The 20,696-nt window shown below is 38.5% G+C and overlaps 1 protein-coding gene across 5 annotated transcripts in view; it reads left to right on the top strand.

Annotated features, from left to right (window-relative positions):
• The window catches only part of CTBP2 (C-terminal binding protein 2), a 194,297-nt gene that overhangs the window by 24,165 nt on the left and 149,436 nt on the right, over positions 1 to 20,696 (top strand). The window contains exon 1 of one of the 5 annotated variants that reach the window (XM_081912640.1): positions 2,406 to 2,493. The exons of the other annotated variants lie outside the window; for them this stretch is intronic. The gene's annotated coding sequence lies outside the window, so the exon portion shown is untranslated. Of the gene's footprint in view, positions 1 to 2,405; positions 2,494 to 20,696 lie in introns of those variants that run through there. 5 annotated transcript variants of the gene reach the window in all.

Raw genomic sequence — 20,696 nt, 5'->3', positions numbered from 1 at the left:
CAGGGCCGGTGCCACTACCGAGAAGGTCCTCTGCCTGGTTCCCTATAGCTTCTCGCAGCGAGGGAACCGCCAGAAGGTGCTGGACCTCGGTGCTGGACCTCAGTGTCTGGGCAGAATGATGGGGGTGGAGACGCTCCTGCAGGTATACTGGACCGAGGCCATTTAGGGCTTTAAAGGTCAACACCAACACTTTGAATTGTGCTCGGAAACGTACTGGGAGCCAATGTAGGTCTTTCAAGACCGGTGTTATGTGGTCTTGGCAGCCGCTCCCAGTCATCAGTCTAGCTGCCGCATTCTGGATTAGTTGTAGTTTCCAGGTCACCTTCAAAGGTAGCCCCATGTAGAGCGCATTGCAGTAGTCCAAGCAAGAGATAACTAGAGCATACACCACTCTGGCGAGACCGTCCATGGGCAGATAGGGTCTCAGCCTGTATACCAGAGAGATCTGAACCCACAATTATGTGCATATAACATCATTATCATGTCTTATTAACAGTTCAAAATGCATGACGGCAGCTGTGCAGTATGTGAAAGGCTAGGTTGTGCACTTCATGATGCCTTATTGTCTATGCACATCCATTTAAGGACATGTACACTAGAGACAAGTTGCTTCTGTTCTCCACTTGTGGAGATTTAACTCATGGATAGCCTGGAGAGAAGACCTGAATCCTCAATCACAACTTCTGTAGCTGGGGTAGCTAGCATGATGCTCTCCAGAGATGGTTGACCTGCAGTTCCCATCATCCCTGGCCATTGGCCTTGCTGTTGGGGACTAGTGGTTATTGGTAATCCAGTAACATCTGGAGGGCATCATGTTGACTATTTCCCACCTATAGCTCCTTGCATTAAAATATGTCCCCACATGGCAAAATAAGGGCAGTGAATTACTGTCCCTGGTAGATAAGGACAATTTGAACGCACATTTTCTGTATAGTCTCGTCCCTCCAGATTATAGTTGTCCTTTAGCCGATGAGCTGTTTAGGTGGATTTCTTGTTCTGTGGAGGCCATTTGGTGGTCTGTTCTAGTTTGTTGGTGGATATCACAATCCACAGTTTGTTTGGAATGCTAATGCTGTGGTCATAGTGCTGTCTTCTGTTGCTGGGTGCTGTTTTTGGATTGTTTCCCCATGAGTATGAGTAAAACATAACAAGTTATGTGATGTTCTGACCATAGCAACGAAACAAAACTTTCACCCATGTGATTAAAGCAGAGTGGATTCATGCATAAAAACCAAACCAATATATGTCTTCTCTTAGCCCTCCAAGTAAGCAACCTCAGAAAAAGAACTATACTTAATGTTAACTTAAACTGTACAATGCTACTATGCAAGTGAACTTTAGGTATTAAATTCCACTGGAGATGCTGGCATTTTTATGAAATGATAACCTGAAAAGGCCTAGAAATGACAGGGCACTCTTGGAAAGTAATGTTGGCCTTGAACTCAAACCAATTAATTTTGCAATACTAGACATACCTGGAAGTTTCAGTGAAAACAGCGGTGCTTCCATCCAGTTAGATGCCCTTACATTCAGCTGTAATTCACATACTTATACCAAAAGAATAATAATGGCTGTGTTCTGGGGTTATGGTTTGTAAAAGCAATACTAGAAACAGTTTTGTCAATCATAACATGGAACAGTGTATTAATATGGAAGTTCTTATCATGATCAAAACAAAAAAATTCCTTCCAGTAGCACCTTAAACACCAACTAAGTTAGTTCTTGGTATGAGCTTTTGTGTGCATGCACACTTCTTCAGATACACATCTTATCATGATAACAGTACAACCATCAAAATAGCAATAAATCAGAATGCGACATTATTAGCAATAATTATTGCAGCTCCAATACCAGACTGTTAAGTCAAGCTCCACCTAAGCCAAATACTCAATAATAGCACATTCCCATGTCGGGGTGCACCCAAGTAACCATATCCTGTATAGATTGCAATATGAAAATATGCATAAAGAGGCCAGGAGCCTTTCCTGAGCCTGTGAGTTCTAAAGCTTTGGGCTAGCAATGAAAATTCCCCATCTACTGTGCTTCTAGTAGTGGTGCCACAGGCCTGCCATAAAGACCTTAACATGTGGACATTCTCCAATTGAAGAAGGCCATCTGTAAGATATTCTAGACACAACCATGTAAGGCTTTGCAGCCTTAATTTGTGGTACCAGCTTTAAATTTCAAAATGAATTGGAAATTATCTTTTTTAAAAGCCCTCTAAAAACTACTTCATTCTCATTGCTGAGATATTAAGTTTAGAAAATAGCATACAAAATAGCCAATCTCATTTAAAAACAAAACATCATTTATACACAGTCAATGTCAACACTTCTTCCCACCCAAACTGGCCTGTGCTGCATGCAATAGATCTTAATGTTAAATCATCTCATTTTCTATTTTAGTGTAGGCAGTGAGTTGGCTAAAACATTGATTGTGTCATGGATAGTTTTTCAATGTTCTTCAAGGCCAGCCCCACTCTGATGCAGTAGGGTGTGTTAAAGTTTCCAACTTTCAAATTCTGAAAATGAGGGGGTGCTAAAAAGTTTAAACATAACTTAGGAATTCAAAAGATATTTTGGTTAAATTAATATAATTTAGTTTTGGTTGGTAATTATGTAGAATGTGTGTAGAATTGCATAGAAATCATTAAAAATGATTGCCAAGTACTTGCAGTATATATTAATATTCTTATTTTTATTCTTATTTAGCATTACCTGACATTTTCAGAAGCTAAAATTGAACTTCTGTCGTTTTCTGGCACCAGCTTATGTAGTTCTTCATCAGATGTAAACTTACCAAGTTAAATGTTGTCCAATCAGAAAAATAATGGCAGGTTTTGTATTCTTCACAGCCCAAAACATATTTTTAAGACCTCCACTGAAGAAATTGCAAAAAATAACTTTCACTCCCTAGAATGAAACATCCTATATGATGCACTATCTCATATGGATAAGAACAAAGCATGTGTGGGAAATGGAACCACTTGAGCAACCTTTGCTGGGCACTCTTGGCCACAGCTGACACATCACTTCAGGAGCACTCCCAAGCTGAAAACTGGGTTCTTAATGGGCAATCTACATCTGAAACATGTTGAACACCATTAACTGAGTCAAGCATTTCTCTAATGGTCATCAATTCAGAACCTCCATACCCTCCCTGAAAACAAAGTGGAGAGAGAGTTGGGTGCTATGTGCCTGTTGATGGCACCACATTCCAAATCTTGAGGCATGTCTTTTGATACATATGTGATGTATAGTTATTTCAAAATAACTGTTGTAGATGATAGTGGTATTTGGCTGTATCTTTTGCGTTTGTGTTTATTATTGTGAGTATGTGCCCTCTGTGCTGGCTCAGAGTCTGTTGTTAAGTCTCCTCTTAGTTCAGAGAAGAGAGAGATTAACGTTTAACAGTATGTAGGACTGAATATTTATTCTCATGATGCCTTTCCATACAGCACCTTTTAATTAGCTGGGAATTAACCCTTTTCACATTACCTGTAACTATAGATCAGAAGCAGATTTTTATACCTTGGAATGTTAATCTCCTTCATTTTGTTACAGATTCAGTAGCAGACTTCCCTATAGCAATGCTTTTGCAGCAGACAACTTACAGGAAATACTGCCTTTAAATTCTGTTGGTGGTTGTTACGAGTCAGCAGTGCTTGTACATGATGAGGCATGGGAGATATTTCATTCCCTACATGGTCGAAAATCATAATTCATAGCTTGCTAAAATATTGTGGACCAAAGGGTGAGAATAGTTTTAAAACTATGATCAGTGGTTAAGCGGGGTTAACGTGTCTGCCTCAGGGTTGTGTGTGTCACAATCACTTTTAAGTGCTGTCTTCTCCCTCTATTTTACAAGAAATACTGCCCTTATTGAGGCTTTAAAAAAAGCATCTGAACTGTAAATGCTGATTTTATAAGCTAAACTGTAGAGTTCACTAATACATGTTGTGACTGTGAGTAGTGCTAGCCTTTTGTTTAAGCTATGATTAATATAGTCTTCTGTTTAAAGCTATTAAGTGTAGTGTTGTAATTGATTTATACCAAGCACAGTTTAAAAAAAATGGCTGTAAATTTCAAGGATGCTGCGGAGAAATAATAAAGGAACACCCCACCAAGTCCCAATGTAGAACTACAATTTCGCATTAATCTCCATGCGTAGAACCCAGCGAGTTCTTTTCACGCAGCCCCTTTTCATGAGTTAGCTGCCTGCGTAACGCCTAGTTGTGTGTTTCGGAATTACTGTAAGAACAACGCCAGTATAAGATGTTGTGACACTTCTTTTGAAAGGGCTTCTAGCAGAAGGGAGAAAGCAAAAGGGCTACGCTTAATCAATGTAAATGTCAGTGGCTTATTTTAATAAATTCTTGATTTAACGTGGCCTGTTTGCAGTTGCACGTTTTGTAAGGAATTTGCCATTCCCTTCCGAAGGTAGGTGACATTTAAAAGATCTGTAAAGGAGATTGGCTTGACAGCTTCAAATTACATTTGAAAGAGTTTTTCTTTTTCTAAACAGAAAATGAATACTTCCTTTTCTAAATGTCATCGCAAAGGCACAAACATATTTAATCAAATTTATATATTTAATTTATGTAAAGTTAGATTTTCCCCCTTATTCACGAGAGAGAGAGAGATCTGCTACATTTTTGCCATTTCAAAGGTTTAGCAAAGGTAGCATTTGAAACTCTTGAGCTTTCTGAATAAATGAATCCATTGTTTGTAAGGAGTTCTGGAATTCTTCAAAAATTGGCATCAGTTTATTACTTGAGCCCTTTCTTGATCTAGATATTTAGTTAACCTCTTGCTGTTAGAAGTACCTAAATATTTTTTAATAGAGAAGTATATGTGACAAATTGTTGGGTAGCTCTGGTAAAAATAATAAATAACTAGAAAATATTGCAACACAACAGAAAAAAGGATAAATATAAATTTATTATAGGGAAGTTTATCCCATCATTCAAACAAATTCCCAAGGTGATTAGCAAATAATAATTAGCATCTGCAGTGATGTTAAAACATTCTCTAGCATATCATTCAAGCCAGTAATTGCTCCACATACTGCTTTTACCTGGCTGGTATTTTATTTTGCAAGATTTATATACCGCTCAGTCAGTTTGCTGCAATCAGTTAAGCCTGTGCATTCTTGCTGCCTTGGGCCCAGTTATCCACATGAGTAACACCTGAGCATGTGTCTACAGCAAAGGTCCCAGTGAGACAATATAGTGCCTCTTTCTTTGTGCAGTTCTTTGGGATGACACAGTCTGGAAGAACCTGCCTTTCATTTACAGCACATCTTATCTTCCTTGCATGCTCTTTTATACTTTGGGTGACTGCGTTTATCCAGGACAAAGGCAAGTCACTGAGAAGACATTTCCACAATGTCTTTGCAGATGGAATGTTGGAAAGTGTCCAAGTAATTGCCATAGAATGTGTGTGGTCTTAACATTTTAGCAAGTGCCTGCTCTGTCATTTATTGTGACACTGTAGGAAGCTGGAAAAGTTGTACTGCCTTTGGTCATATGTTTACTCTGAAAGTGGTACTGACTCTGACTTATTGCCCGTGTGGATATTGCCAGTGCAGTATAAAAGGTTTGATTTTCAGGTTTCTTCAGTATCCGTGTCATGATTTAACCTCACCATAGCAAGACTTGAAAGCTGACATCTGTCTTTGGGTATTTCAGAATAGTGTTTTTCTTGCTGTTTGTTGGTGTACTAAACAAATGCAAGCTTTCCTTTCCTGTGGTTCAAATAAGACTCCCATAGATAATTTATATACCACTTTACATTTCCAGTAAAATAAAAATAGCTCTAAGTGGTTTACAGCATGATTTTATAACATCCAAATTATCATTGCAAAATATCAGAATCAAAAATTACAAATGTAAATCAAATGCAGGATGCAAGAGCCATATTTAAAGCAGTATATTCAACAGCAAAGCAAAATATCCTCTTAAACCTCAAGAAACACTAGAATTTCACATACTGATGCAACAGTAGTGGCTAAACGAAATGTATTATGAGCAAATCTCTAAACAAGCAAACAAACGAAAAAAGCAAAACAGAGGAGCACCTTCTTCACATAAATGGTCATCTCCACAACTTCTCTGCCTGAAATGATTGCTTCAAAAATTACCTTCACCAGTTTATTTTTATTTCTTTGCATAATTTATAAACTTCTTTTTAGCACTTTGTGATCCCAAAGTGATGTTTCAGTATGATGAAATAGTAACAGTTTCCACAAGATTGCTGAACTCCTTGAAGCTGTGTAAATGCAATAGAATCTTTTCAAAAAGTTTGATTGAATATGTGTTCTGGAGTTAGTTGGTGTTTCTCCCCAGTAGTTGTGTGATCCATTCTATATGTTGATGGGTTTTTTTTTGTTAAACAGAAATTGTATACTGCATCATCATGAAAACTTCTAAGCAATTTACACAATTTCCTCTTTCAACTGTTCTAGCCCTTGTTCCATTCAACACTTTTTTGCCACTTATCACTGCCACCTGTTATTCTGCTATTCTTTTCTGCATCCGTTCTTCTGATTTGAGCTTGTTCTTCACATGCATATAGCTACTTTGAGCTTTTGTACGCTAAAAATCCCCAACACATTCTGTGAAGGGTTTATTAAACTAAGCTAATTCATCACATCTTGTCAAAATAGAGACAACTAGATGAAGAATAAAAACTGATTTGTCTGTGACACCATTCCTCCCCCGCAACCTTTCTAAATCATGAGTTTTTCACAAACCTTACTGGCTGTATAGCATGTGTTGTGACAGGACTGGCACCAATACCTGTAACTTATGTTGTACTCACAGGAGACAAAAGAGCCTAAACAAGGACAAAAAATCTGATATTTTATCAGCAGTTTTGATATGTTTTGGTGCTCAACAGTCTCTCTAAGCTGTTGTCCCAAACTGTATCCACGATTCTTAATGGACTTTTAAATGGTTTCATTTGAGATGAGATGAGATGAGATTTCTTTGTGGGAGAATTTGATTGTGTGCATGTATAGTTAAAAGCGACACTAATCCATATATTAATGGGACGGTGGGAAGTGGCTGCAGGTCAACAGAAGTTTGAAAATAATAGTTGATAGAGAATTCACTTCACAGTAGTCCACCATTGGTAATTGAGGAGAGCACATTGTGAGGTGTCTCAGCATAGGAACAGACATCTCCCTAAGGTGTGCGCTTTAAGAGATTCTGACTGGAAATGGCAACTGGTGTTTGATATTCTGAATCTGCATTTTCTTTTTTCTGTAGAAAAATGCCAAAAGTGTTTGCAGCCCTTTCTGACCTATAAGTGCTGTCTGTCTTTTTTTTTTTTTTTACTATTTTGTATTTTTTAATAAGAGTGATATACATATCTTAATTATTGAACTATTTTTCCATTTGCTGGCATTTTAAGGAATAGTGTACTTTAATAACATAAAACAAAAAAGTAACTGAACTATTGCCACAAACCACATTCAATGATTTTATATTGCAGATACTTGTGAGCTAACTCAGTCATGTTCTCTTTTGGCTCCATGGTAACAGTGGAGCACATGGCTGAAAGTATACTGTACAAGTTAATGTGTATTCTGGGACATGTGGAACACAGTGTGAGAGCCAAGATGCAGCCAAAAAGAGCCCTGAAGACTGCTCTTTTCTTTGGCAAAGTTTTTGTGGAAGCTAATTATTATTTGATTATCTTTCACAGCGCTGCATTGCTCCCTCATACTATTGACCATCTTTAGAGAAGGCGTTGAAAATCTCACCCGCCTCAGTTTTTCCACAATATAAAGTGAAAAGCTGCAAACCAAGACCACAGTGAGGAAGAGGCAGTAATCTATTTCTCTTAAAAAAAGAAGAGTGCCATGGAGATATCACTTTCTGATTTCAAAATCTTATCTCTAATCATATGAACACAAGATGATCTCTTTTAGATCAGACCAAAGGTGTTTCTAGACAAGCATCCTACTTACCACAGGGGCCAACCAGATGCCTTATGGGAAACCCAAAAGCAGAGTGAGGACAATATCCTTCTCATGACTAGTAATCATAGGGTGCTTATGATTCTATAGGTAGTATATTGTTTTCAAGGCCAGTGATTGCCTTTTCTTCCATGAGTTTTTCTAATATGCTTTTGAAGCCTTCTAGGTTGGTGGCCATCACTATATCTTGTGGTACCAAATCTTGTAGGTCAGTTACGCACACCATGAATCCTAGATGCGTAGAAGCTAGTTGTGGTTACTCTGAGTAAGGAAAACATACATGTGTATTTTTTTCAGGCACACTATATTATGACTTCATGTGCTCTGGGAATCTACATTGAAAATAGGTTCTTGGGCTAAATCTTAGTGAAACCAGACTCATATTATCCCTGGTTGGCCAGTATATTGTAAATATACTATTGTGATTGATTTCTGGAGAAATACTACTTCCTAGAGACTGTTTATATTGAGTTTGTATAGTGTTTGAGGTGTGAGGGGGATCTTTAGTAAGCTGAGCAAATTTCTAAGTGTCTTGCCTTTGAGGTCGTAGCCCGATAAATGGCAGCACCTCCTCTCCTCCTTTGAAGCGTTTATTCTCCTAACCTTGCTAAGTGATAAGGGATTATGAGTGACAGTTTGAACTGTCATTTTAAATCATAGGAATTGAAATAGTACTTGAAGGCAGCAGTGTCCAGATCATGGGATATTCAGATGTGTAATAGTTACACACAAATTTGTGTTTCCACATATCTTTTGATTTATTGAGAAACTTGATCTCTTAAAGGTTTATTATCCCTGTCTTTTTTTCTTAACAGCTCCCCACCCCCTCCATTTTTCAATGTTTGTACATTCCGGATGGCCTACAAAAGAATTCTGCTGGTATAAGTAATAGCAAAAACTGAAGGGAAAGTACAAGAGCCCCAGAGAGACATCACTCTCAAAGCAGTAGTGTTGTTGGTCAGGTTCTCAGGAAGTAAGTGAAGAGGATACATTTTCCTACAATGCTACTTCAAAATCAGACAAGATATACATTCCTTTAATAGCAGAAACATCCCTTACTAATTTTCATGAATAAACACAGACATAACACTGTACTAACAATTCTGTAACACAATGGGAACATGCCAGCCCTTTAAATATTTTCCTTACGCCAAATAGATTGTTTTGCACAATATGTGAGGCACATGAAAATGCTACATTTGTCTGCTTTTGGATTTATTTATTTTTAGTCTGGGTTTGAAACCATAGCACAGTGATTTTCTGGCTCTCAATGGTCATGTGAATGCAGACAGAAGTGAGGAATCTCTTCCTCATGACGTTGTTGTTGTTTAGTCATTTAGTCGTGTCCGACTCTTCGTGACCCCATGAACCAGAGCACGCCAGGCACTCCTGTCTTCCACTGCCTCCCGCAGTTTGGTCAAACTCATGTTGGTAGCTTCGAGAACACTATCCAACCATCTTGTCCTCTGTCGTTCCCTTCTCCTTGTGCCCTCCATCTTTCCCAACATCAGGATCTTTTCCAGGGAGTCTTCTCTTCTCATGAGGTGGCCAAAGTATTGGAGTCTCAGCTTCAGACTCCAATTGGAGTCTCAGCTTCCTCATGGTAGGTTACTACCATTTGTAGCTGCAGTGAATCATCAGCTTGAGGAGTTGCTTGCCTGCTTCTCATCCAGCTGTTTGTCTTCCTTCTTGTGGGCCATGGGATCTGTTGTGTACGGCATTGTGTTGAATCGGAAACGAAGCCACAGTGGCTCCTGTAAAAGTCACTCTTAGAAGGTTGTATCCAACCAAGTTGCTCCATTAGTGCGAAGATTTGTTCCTGTGCCCCTCAAAATCTGTCCTAGGGTTTCCCCCAACCATCACGATTTTGAGGGGGCACATGGGGAGAGGAGAGGGAGAGAAAATCCCGTTTCCAAGTGGAAGTTCTTGCGCTAACAGAATTACTTTGTTGGATACAACCCAGGGGATGCAATGTTTGAAAGTTGTGGAAGGCTTCTGCCTTGACTTTTATTACCAATTAAAGTTATTCAGAGCTGATGTAGAAAGTAACGCAGATGTATGGGTACTGTTATGTTAGCCTCTGTATAACAGAATGACAGAGAAGGATTTCGGTAACCATAGAAGGCTTAATTTCTCTGGGTTAGAATATTATCACACAGCTTTCTTCAAAGAGCCACAGACTTTCTACCAAAGTCTGTATGATAGGAAGAAGCTAGATTTGGGGAAAGCTTCTATGATTCGCAGTCTTGTGGAAGTTGCTTTTCTGAGTCCTAAGATCAGTAGCAGTGACTATGTGTGAGAGACATTCTCCTCCCGCATGGAGACACTTGTACAAATGGCATTTTTCCATAAATACTTACTGGCTTGGGAAGGGACACTGCTGGCATCAAATGGGGATTGTATAATTTCCCCCATATTTACAGATCAAAAGATACATATATTTTGATCCAAGTATAAATAATAAAGTGGAGAAGCTGGTTTTATTTATTTGAATAACTTCTCTATGAGGGTAAATCCTCATTTTTTTTAAACATCCACTTGTAAACATGAAAATTCTTTTAAGAAGACTGAAAGGTGAACTTGAGAAATATTTTTACTTTTAACCGTACCTAATATTGATTGATTTTTAATGTATTCTTATTCTTCTGACTTTTACTTGCACATTTTTTGGAACACCAGTTAAATATGTAACCATGAGCTCAGTGAACGGCAGTTGTTTGATTCATTTTTCTGTAATATGCTTCCCTAGCGATAAAGGAAGTATTAGAGTGAATTTAAAACTTGCCATAATTTTATAGACTGTCATTTCTGCTTTTTGTTTTTGTTTATTTTTATACTTCTGTCCTGCTTTTAAAACTTGTAAAGTTTTACTTACAAAAAAGATTTATGATTGTTGGCTTTAAAAAAAAAAGGATGCACATGGTAACCACATTTTTTTGATTCAGATGAAACAAGAAAACCCAGTTTAGCAAAAGCAGAAGGAAAAGTTTCTGAAATCTTCCTTCCAGCCTCAAATGTGTGTTGGTTTAAAATGAGTGGGAAGTGTCATTTGAAAGTTTTAAAAACACAGACACAATAGAAGTCTTTCTTAGGATTGCTAATGATCACAGAGCTTGGCCTCTGTTTGGTTTGAGTATACTCCTGTGTTTTTGCACCTGCCCGCCAAAATGCTGTTCCAAACATAATTGAGGATATTGTTCTTGGGGGAGGGGGATTAGAAAGGATCTGCTCACTGCCTTGTCCTTTCAGATAAGTTAATGCAGCTCCTCTCCAAACTCTTGTCATTACCAAATACCAAAAGGAGTGAAATGTCAGTTTATTATAACACTTATTTTCTTAACACATAATCAGAAGATACAGAGTTTCACATAATATTATGGTGGCACTAATACTGTTTGTAATATCACAGTTTCAGGTCCTTTGGAGTCTCTGTTGTTAGCATCTCTGTTCCCTGGGAGTCTAATTCCAACATGGACATGTAGAAAAAGGATAGGACATCACATTAAAAACATAGCCTTGGGTTGACCTGAAGGCTGAGATTATGCAACTATACCACAAACTAGGTGGTAGAGTTTGAGCCAAAGGCAGATTCAAGTAATGTATATATATATGTGTGTGAAAATCAGTGGGGGGTTTTGTGTCTGCTGTTTTCTGCTCAAAACAAGCAACAAACATGAGCAATATTGAGTGAAATATTAAAGATTCTTTAAAGTCAGTGGATATCAAGAGAGTGTACTCTAAAAATATACCGGTACCTTAAGGTCTGGAAAAGTTTATGTGAAAGATTGTAAATCTGGAATACAAACCTGATGCAAACTCAGGGACAGGTGTGCACTGCCCCCATATTAGCTTTTTCAGACATCCCATTCAGCAAAACTATGACACATCTCTGATGATGCCAGTAGCTCTGTTTTTTGGCTCGTGTTTTGGCCTGAGCTAAATTTATTAGAAGCTAGTCCCTTGCCTTTTCAGTATGGTGACATGGTAAATTCTATCATGGACCATTAAAAATAAATAACCATGGTTGGCTTTAACTACATAGCGATCAAATATCTTTATTGCAGTCCATAGACCCACAAAACAGTTTAAAAACAAGATACAGTTAAAACAACCAAACAGGTGAAAGATATCGAGGTAGTCATTTTGTTATGTCTAGAGCGTGGTGGTCTTTGTTTCTTGCGACCTCCAAAAGAAGCTTTCCCATAGTCAGTGTAATATAATTTGACCTATCCTCCAGAAGGTATTTAATATGGGAGGCTTCAGTGAATTAATTAATCTAGCAGTATCTGCCTTTCCATCATCGTTTGCCTCCCCTGTGTTCAAGCCTTCCTGATACCCTTTGTTGGCCATCTATGCAAATAGTTTCCCAAGCTCTATTCATGTATTTCCTTGGGTTGGTGTGTAAGAGCTGAAGTTCTAAGACCTTTGTGTTGTGGTCAAATCTTCACCTACATTGAGTTGACTCAGTTCAGCTTAGTGATTCATACTGATTAATTAGCTGTTACAATTTGTGTTTGTTTTAATATTCCAATTTGTTGTAGCTGTTATCTACCTAAATGCTTCAGTTAAAAATAATTTTTAAAATAAGGCCATATGTTGAATCTGACACATAGTCCCAGTCCATGCAATTATGACCCTTTAATTTTGAGGACTAATTGTGTAGATGGGCTAGTGCACATTGGGCTGGTATGTGTGGACTCAGATTTGAATACAATTATGGCATGTTGCAGAGTGGATGTAATCCTCATCCATCACCCATCTACATGGGGCTGCATTGCTTGATGCCACATCTGAAATAGTAAAAATAATACAGTTAACACAGTGTGCTTTCTTTTCTAATATGTGGTAGGTATATTTGTAATATATGTAAGTGCTGGCAGATGCATTACTTTATTCCATATTGCATTTTCAGAGAAAGTGCAGTTTTATTGAACAAGAGGATTGAATTCTTAACTGACTAATCAATTTTCGTAGCCTAGTATTAATGGACAGCTGTATCCATTAATCAGGGCTTTAGTAGATTAACAGTTGTCAGCATTTATGCTAATAGTACTTACATACCATACTTGTGAAATGCAGTTATGTTTCCATATTTTTATAAAACATTTGGTAATATTCTGTTGCTTTGTACCTTCAGATTATTCCGTTCACGGTTGTATATCTCTCTTAGAAATGGAAAAGGGTAATTCCCATTCTGACATGATGCATCATCATTTGAGACTTCTTCCTCATCTTCCACCTACTAATCTTTGTGTCAAAATAAATGGAAATAATTTGTTGTAAGATTTTGATTGCTTTGCATTAGCCTTGCAATATGAGTAAAATAAGGCATATATTATATTAAACTTATTTCAGCAGTCTTTGGTATGTAGAAGTTGGAAGAAAAAGCATTGTAAAGGATTCCAGATTGAGACCTTACATCCTTGCTAGATCAGGCCAAGGCTCCATCTCCTCAGTTTCTGTAGTGACCAGACAGCTGCTTCTCAGATCTCAGAGAGCATGAAGGCAAAAGCTCTCCTATACAGTGGTACCTCAGGTTACAGATGCTTCAGGTTACATACGCTTCAGGTTACAGACTCCACTAACCCAGAAACCTCGGATTAAGAACTTTGCTTCAGGATGAGAACAGAAATTGTGCGGCAGCAGCAGCGGGAGGCCCCATTAGCTAAAGTGCTACCTCAGGTTAAGAACAGTTTCAGGTTAAGAATGGACCTCCAGAATGAATTAAGTTCTTAAACAGAGGTACCACTGTAATTAGGGGAAGCGTCAAGTATCTGCTTTGCATGCAGAAGGCCCCACATTCAATCTCCAGAATCTCCAGTTAGTGCTGGAAATGTTCTGTGCTCAAACCTGGTGAGCCATTGTCAGTGTAGACAGCACAGAGCAATATGTTCCTAGTTGTTAGAAGTTTAGCCTCTGAACACATCTACTTGTCATATCTTCAAACTGTTGGTAACCTCTGTGGTTTTAAAATTTGCACACATTTCTATCATGCATGGCAGGGCTTGAAACCCCAACCCCTTGCACCCAAAGTGAGAATTAAACCCATGGACCCACAAAAGGCTAGAGGTCAGCAAAATGACTGCCATTGTGTCGTTTGGGTGTGCACGAACCACCCACATTTCAAGTAACAGCTGAATGTGTTGTCCAGTGGTATATGAGTTTGAAAAATCACAATGCAGCTGTGTGTGTTTAGTTTGATTTGGGTTTGAGATTGTGTGTGTGTGTTGTGTGTGTTTGTGTGTGTAAAGACCGCCTGCCTGCTTGTATCTCCAGCTTAAGAAAAAGGAAATGGGCCCCTTGAAAAAGTCTGAGTTTTGTTTGGTTTATTTTAGTTGAATCATTTGAGGACCTAGTGTGCACACTTCAGTTAGTTGATTGCTATAGATTGTCCAGTGGCTCTGGAGAGCTCATCAAGATGTCTAATAGCTATATCTTATTGATTGTCCTTCAATTAATCACATCTGATGCTTTCATTTATCAAAAACCAAATACATGTAATTAACTTTGAAGTGAGAGAGCTCATTTCAAAGTGGTATTTGCTACTGTCACTGAAATATCTCAGGGTAGATTATACTAATGGGGAGCACAAGTCAAAATTAAGCTAATGGTGTCCTGTCTGTCAAGGAATAATCATTTTAAAACAGAGTTGGAGTACTGCTACTCTCTGCAGGTCAAGAAAAAAAAGTAACTTACCCAAAGAAACACACACCAACAACCCTCCTTAGCAATCTTACACTAATTTGCATAGGCATGTGTGATGGATATTCTTTTTATTGTCTGATGGCTGGTTAGCCTTTCATATCTGCCTTGAAGTTTTGTATCCTGATGTGGATTTCTGTAAAATGAAGGGTTTGTATGTGCAATTGTATGTGTTAAGACTTATATGCAGCTACAACCCTGATGGCTTAGGACTTCTGGTTGTAGGTAAGAAGGCTTCTACACAGTCGTAAACACATAGGCTTCCCCTGCACAAGATGTCTTTGGTTGATGCACAACACATGTAGTGGGACCCACTAACTGGGCCCACTGGCTAGTCTCACTCCAAACACAGTGTGCCCCGTGACTATGCTGACGCATTGACTCCATGCTTGCACCCTAAATTTTGAAAAGGGCTAATATCAGGGATATGAGCGATAATTTTAAATATTGTGGAGGCATCAGAAGATATTTTATTTTTATATTATTCCTTTTTCTTCCCTAATTTCCTTTCCCTATTTGTATCTTATATTTCACATTCACATCCCTTTTTAGCCAACACCTGTATTACAGGGATTTTAGGTTTCATATGTTCAGAACATAGGGAGGACCTAGAATCCAATTGAGGGGGAAATCACATTGTAAATTGTTGCTTTTCAATGGCCTTTTCAATGACCTGTGTCCATCTTGTTACAGCAGCAAAGGCACGAGACCTTTTAAAAAATGGATTTCAAAGTATGCCTAAACCAGAGCCCTTCTGCTGCAGTCACCTGGTTTGCACATCATGCTAAGCCCAAACTATGGCTTAGTGTGAATATGTAGGCTCTGAGAAAGGAGATTTTCTGACAATGTTCATAATTTAGGAGAAATGCTGCTCTATGGTGGACATCCCCTCACTTTGAATAAATGTTCTTATAAATATGGACACCAACCAATGCACATAATCACAAGTTTTGTTTAGTCTGCATTTCTAAGTGACTCATCTCATACTTCTGAGATTGTTATATGAACCACAGTGCACCTGTCCTTCTGTTTTCACACTTCTCTTAATTTTGCAATTCAGTTCCAGCTTGAAATGAACCAAAATGCATACAAAATGTGTATTAGGTTAAAATGTATATACAGTGTTAAAATGTATACAAAATGTATACAAAAATATTTACATTTTGAAAAGTGTGTCAAAAATTGCAAATTGTTAATGAGTTACGCCAGAACTCAGATTTGTGGTTTTAGGCTGCATTCCTAATCCCACTTACCTGAGAGTAAGGTCCACTCAATATGACTTACCTCTGAGCAGACATGGTGAGGAGTGCAGCCAAGCTCTTCTGAACAAACTGAGTCATGAACCTGGTTACAGCTCACACTTACTCTAGAGAGAGCTAAACTATGAGCTCAACCATGATTTAGCTCATTCCACCAGCAGAAAGACCTAGAAAGAGCAAATCACTCGCAATGTTAATGAGATACTGAAGTCTTAATAAGACACGCCACCCAGATTTGGTGTGAAATTCACTGATGGAGAATGCTACACGTATCATGAGAAAACAGTTTCAGAACAGAGCTAAGAACATCTGCTCATGTATCATGTTTAGAGCTTTTGTAGCCTATTGAAAGCAAGAGGAGGCCTTTTTTACTATCATTCTCAATTTACTATCATGATCACTTTGGAAATGATTACTAAGGCACATAAAGACGAGAGTAACTTAAGGTTCACTTTTTAATAGCTTGGACTTGCCTTTTAAATTGTATCTTATTTGGCTGTTCAGAGTGATTGGCTCAGACATCCAGATGTCTATAACAATAAATTTAAGATTGTACCCAGTTGGTCATCCTGGGAAACCTTTCATGTGTAATAAGAGTATTTTGTAAGGGTAGACTTAAGGATGAAACTGTAGAACAGAGAGAAGATTGTGGAAAAAAATCCTTAATGGCAGAAACTAGCACATTTGATATATAATATCAGAAAGGAAGCTACTTTCCTTATTCTTTGAATACTGTTACTGAAGTGGCTATTAAAATGAGTAATTAGCAACGTGGCAATGATTATGACATTGCATGGATTAATTAAAGTGAAATGATGCTACGTGAGACCCAATAGTACATGAGACACATGTTCTAAATATAATTGTTTAGAAATAGTTATCTAGTTGTATATCTGAATTTTATACATTGGTACAGTATGTTTTAGAATGGAAAATAGGCAATGGACAGCCCCCGTCCTTAGTTTCACATCAATTAAATGAGCTGTGTGTTGCTGTTTTGACTGACTCAAATGAGAGTAGTCTGAAACAATGATTGTGCTTTAATTCTGTTGAATAGAAATTGATTTGCAATTTCAGACAACCTGTTTCTGTTGCTTGGTGGGACGTTGTGTTCGGCTTGCCTGCATCAGAGTTCACTTTGTATCAGATTCTGTTCCACTCCATTCTACACTAAACCTGTTTTACAAGTTTAAATATAGTGGTTGCTGCATCTACCTTCTATAATAACATTATCTTGCTGAATGGATTTTAAAATGGATTATTCTAGTGACAAGGGAGGTATATCCTCTACGGTATCTCAATCCATTTCCTTGTTTCTGTGTTCCTACCCTGATTGGTATGTAGGGTGAGATTCTAATCTTTTGTTGAAATAGATCCCATTATATTTGTAAATTACTTATACATGTGTGAGAGAAATTGTGACAGGTTGAAAAATGCATAAATGAGTATAGTGCAATCAAAACAGTAAGTAAAATACAATCTGTTTAGTTTTCCAAACTTGGGTGCAGATGAACACGTTTGAAAAAACTGCAGAATTCCGAAGTTACAAATTAGGCTCCTTATTTGGTGGGAGGACAGCATATTTGCAACAAAGGAGTAGTTTAATGTGCCTTAACTGCTTCTACAGAAACAATCTGACTGGCTTGCAGGCTCCTGTGTGAGATCTTTGTACATGTCAAGATAGCAAAACATGAGCTGATTGACAGGGTGATGATTTGAGTGTCAAGACCATCTGTCTGTAATACACCCATGCACACAAGTTTCTTTTTGGCCATTTTGTGTGGCTACCTCCATGCTGTGATGTCCAAATTGCATTGCTGTCATGTGGTATGTCCTAGCCGAGAAGATACAAGAGTGACACATTACGCCAGCAGCGTCAGTGGCTGTCACACTGCTTTGGTAATGTGTAAAAGCAACAAAAAAAAGTCAAATGTGAAAAGAGGAGTTAAGGGAAAGGTATGCCTGCCTATCAAGTTAAATTAATTGAAGCAGATACATAAGATGTTGCATTGTAGCTCTCCCAACTTTGCTGTCCCCTACCTAGCTCCTGATGATGTGTGTGTTTTATGATTGACCCTACATCCAAGGCTGATGGGCCATATAATTAGGAGCTTTCAGTATTTATGTAAGGTCCTGCAAAGCAATCCCTTTGGGATTGAAAAACATTTCCTTCCATTCACTCCAGAAGACTAATCTTCTGGTAAGCTGTAACATAAAAAATAAGTGCAGGGTTAATTTAGTGGACTAAAGCACATGTGGGGAACCTTCAGTTGATGCTGAACTACAACTCCCATCAACCCTAGACAAGCATGGGCAATAGTCAGGGATGATGGGAGTTGTAGTTCTCCATGCTTGGTGTGCAGTGATGTGGGCTTTCCAGAAGAATTGGGGAATTTTCCTATGCAAATTAGAGCAATTTGCATCAAAAAAAATGTTATAATGCCCCAGAAAGTGATCTCATTTAGAATGTTTATTTTACTTGTAGTTAGTAAATAAAGCTAAGAAGTTGAAGCTGTCAAGGTTACCTAGTATCATTACTTTAAAATGTATTACCCACCCTTTACCAGAAGGTCCCAAATGGCATCAATTTATTTATAAATACTTAAGAACCTATGAAATGAAACATTTCCCACAGAAAAGTAGGTGGGGGGATTTCCACTCCCCAGGCCTGTTGGGGTATGGATGTGGTCTGTGAGCAGTATATCGTCCTCTAGATTTTGATGATCATCTGCCATAGGCAGAATGTTGCAGGAATGATAAATACGTTTGAAATTTATGTAGGCCAAGAAATGAGCTTAGTAACCTGCAGCAGGCTCAAGCAAACAAGCAAGCCTTGCAGCATGTCTGTTGGCATCCATCTATCTTGAAAGACAATGGAGTGCACCTCCAGGGGTGAAGCAAAACTGCTGTGATTGCAGAAACCCCCTTCTTGACTGTTGGACCCACTATTGGTCTAATCCTCTCAATCTGCCAGAGCTGGTATTTGCATGCAGGAGAAGTCCCTAACTCACTGAGGGTTTGAGACTCATCAGCTACCTTCACCTGGTTTGGCCTTGCCACATACTGCAAAGGAAAGACTAGGAAGGAAGCTTTTCCCAGCCCAGCTGTGGAATTCCAATTATGAAAATGCAAACTCTGGAGGCCGCATTTGCCCCACTTAGGCTTTCCCATAACCTGTAGAGTTGTGACATGACAGCTCATCTGTAAGTCAGTCGTTTTGGGAGCAGATGGGTTGTGGTGGGTTGTTGTTGTTTTTAAAAAGGAACAATAGGCTCATTGGGTTGCTTTTAGTCCACAAACGCTATGTGTATACCTGCTTTCATTGGTTACGCAGAATTCCAAGCCCATGCAGCTGCGAGCAACATGGAACTGAAAGCACAGCACCGTTTGCTATTCACTGCATTTTATTTTATTTTTATTTTTCTCTTTCTTTTCCTTGTGCGCCTGGTGCGTGTGTTAAAGTAAGCTTTTATTCTGCGCTAATCCTCAGAAGCAGCCCGAGAAATGACATTTATGCATATTTTATAATGTGATTTCTGTCGGCATACGGAAAAAACAAATCAATTTCTCAGCAGCACACTGTTTAAAAGAAACAGCAACAACCTGTGGGATAAGTTGCAGAAGCTGTTAAAATTAATTATAAATGGCAGAAGATATAATGTTAGGGGGGGAAATGTGCTAATGTGTAAAGAATACTAAAGCTCTGTGCATAAAAGAATTGTCTTATTATTTAAAAATTTATGTTTTTATAAATGCCATAATAAGGAACCTTATTTTTGCTTTTATGTCCTTAACAGCTTCATATTTTATGTCAAATATTAGCAGTTGTCTTATTTTAGATTCAAGTTTTCACATTGCCCTGTCAAGCTTCCAATATGCTGCTTTCTAGAAGCAAATAGCAGATACCTCCAGGGAAAATGGTGTAGAATAGGCTGAAGCATCAATTGGACAGCTGGAAACAGGGATTCCTGAGACAAAAAGAGTGTTGTGGTTGTGACTGTACTGGCCTGAAGGGCTACTTTCCTTGCCTGCAAGTTTCAACCTGGGCAAACAAGTTGCTTATTACAAAGCTGGATTATATGGTCAAGGACTACGTTGGTTATTATAGTGTAAGTGGTGATACAAGAGCATTTTTAACTATCCTAATCCAATAAATCATGGGAATCACATACTGTTCATGGAATGACCTGGCATTAACATACAGTGGTACCTTGGGTTACATACGCTTCAGGTTACATATGCTTCAGGTTACAGACTCCGCTAACCCAGAAATAGTGCTTCAGGTTAGTGGGAGGCCCCATTAGCTAAAGTGGTGCTTCAGGTTAAGAACAGTTTCGGGTTAAGTACGGACCTCCGGAATGAATTAAGTACTTAACCCAGGGTACCACTGTAGTGGCTTAATTCTCACTGAAGTAGCTAACCTATGCCTGGGCTATACCACTTCAGACTGGGGGGCATGATTGAATGCTCTTCCACACACCCCTCAAATTCCCACCAAATAGTAACACAGAGAGAACTTCCTGTGTGTGGTGTTTATTTTTAAACACAGGAACATTTGGACAGGTAGTCTCCCTCTGCAGTACATCCAAGACACAGTGAAAACCTCAGTGACAAACTAGGCCATCTAATATGTTTTAAGAGCAGTTCAGGGTTAACTTGTAATGGAAGGGCCTTCCGGAGCTGAGACATAACCCCCCCCCTCAATCACTGTATTGTACTTTTGTACCATCTCAATAATGGATAGGCAGTCTG

Source organism: Podarcis melisellensis (assembly GCF_964234715.1).
Source record: "Podarcis melisellensis genome assembly, chromosome: 5".
NCBI lineage: Eukaryota > Metazoa > Chordata > Lepidosauria > Squamata > Lacertidae > Podarcis > Podarcis melisellensis.
Note: the sequence above shows the minus strand (reverse complement) of the source record. Positions and strands in the feature narration are given on the sequence as shown.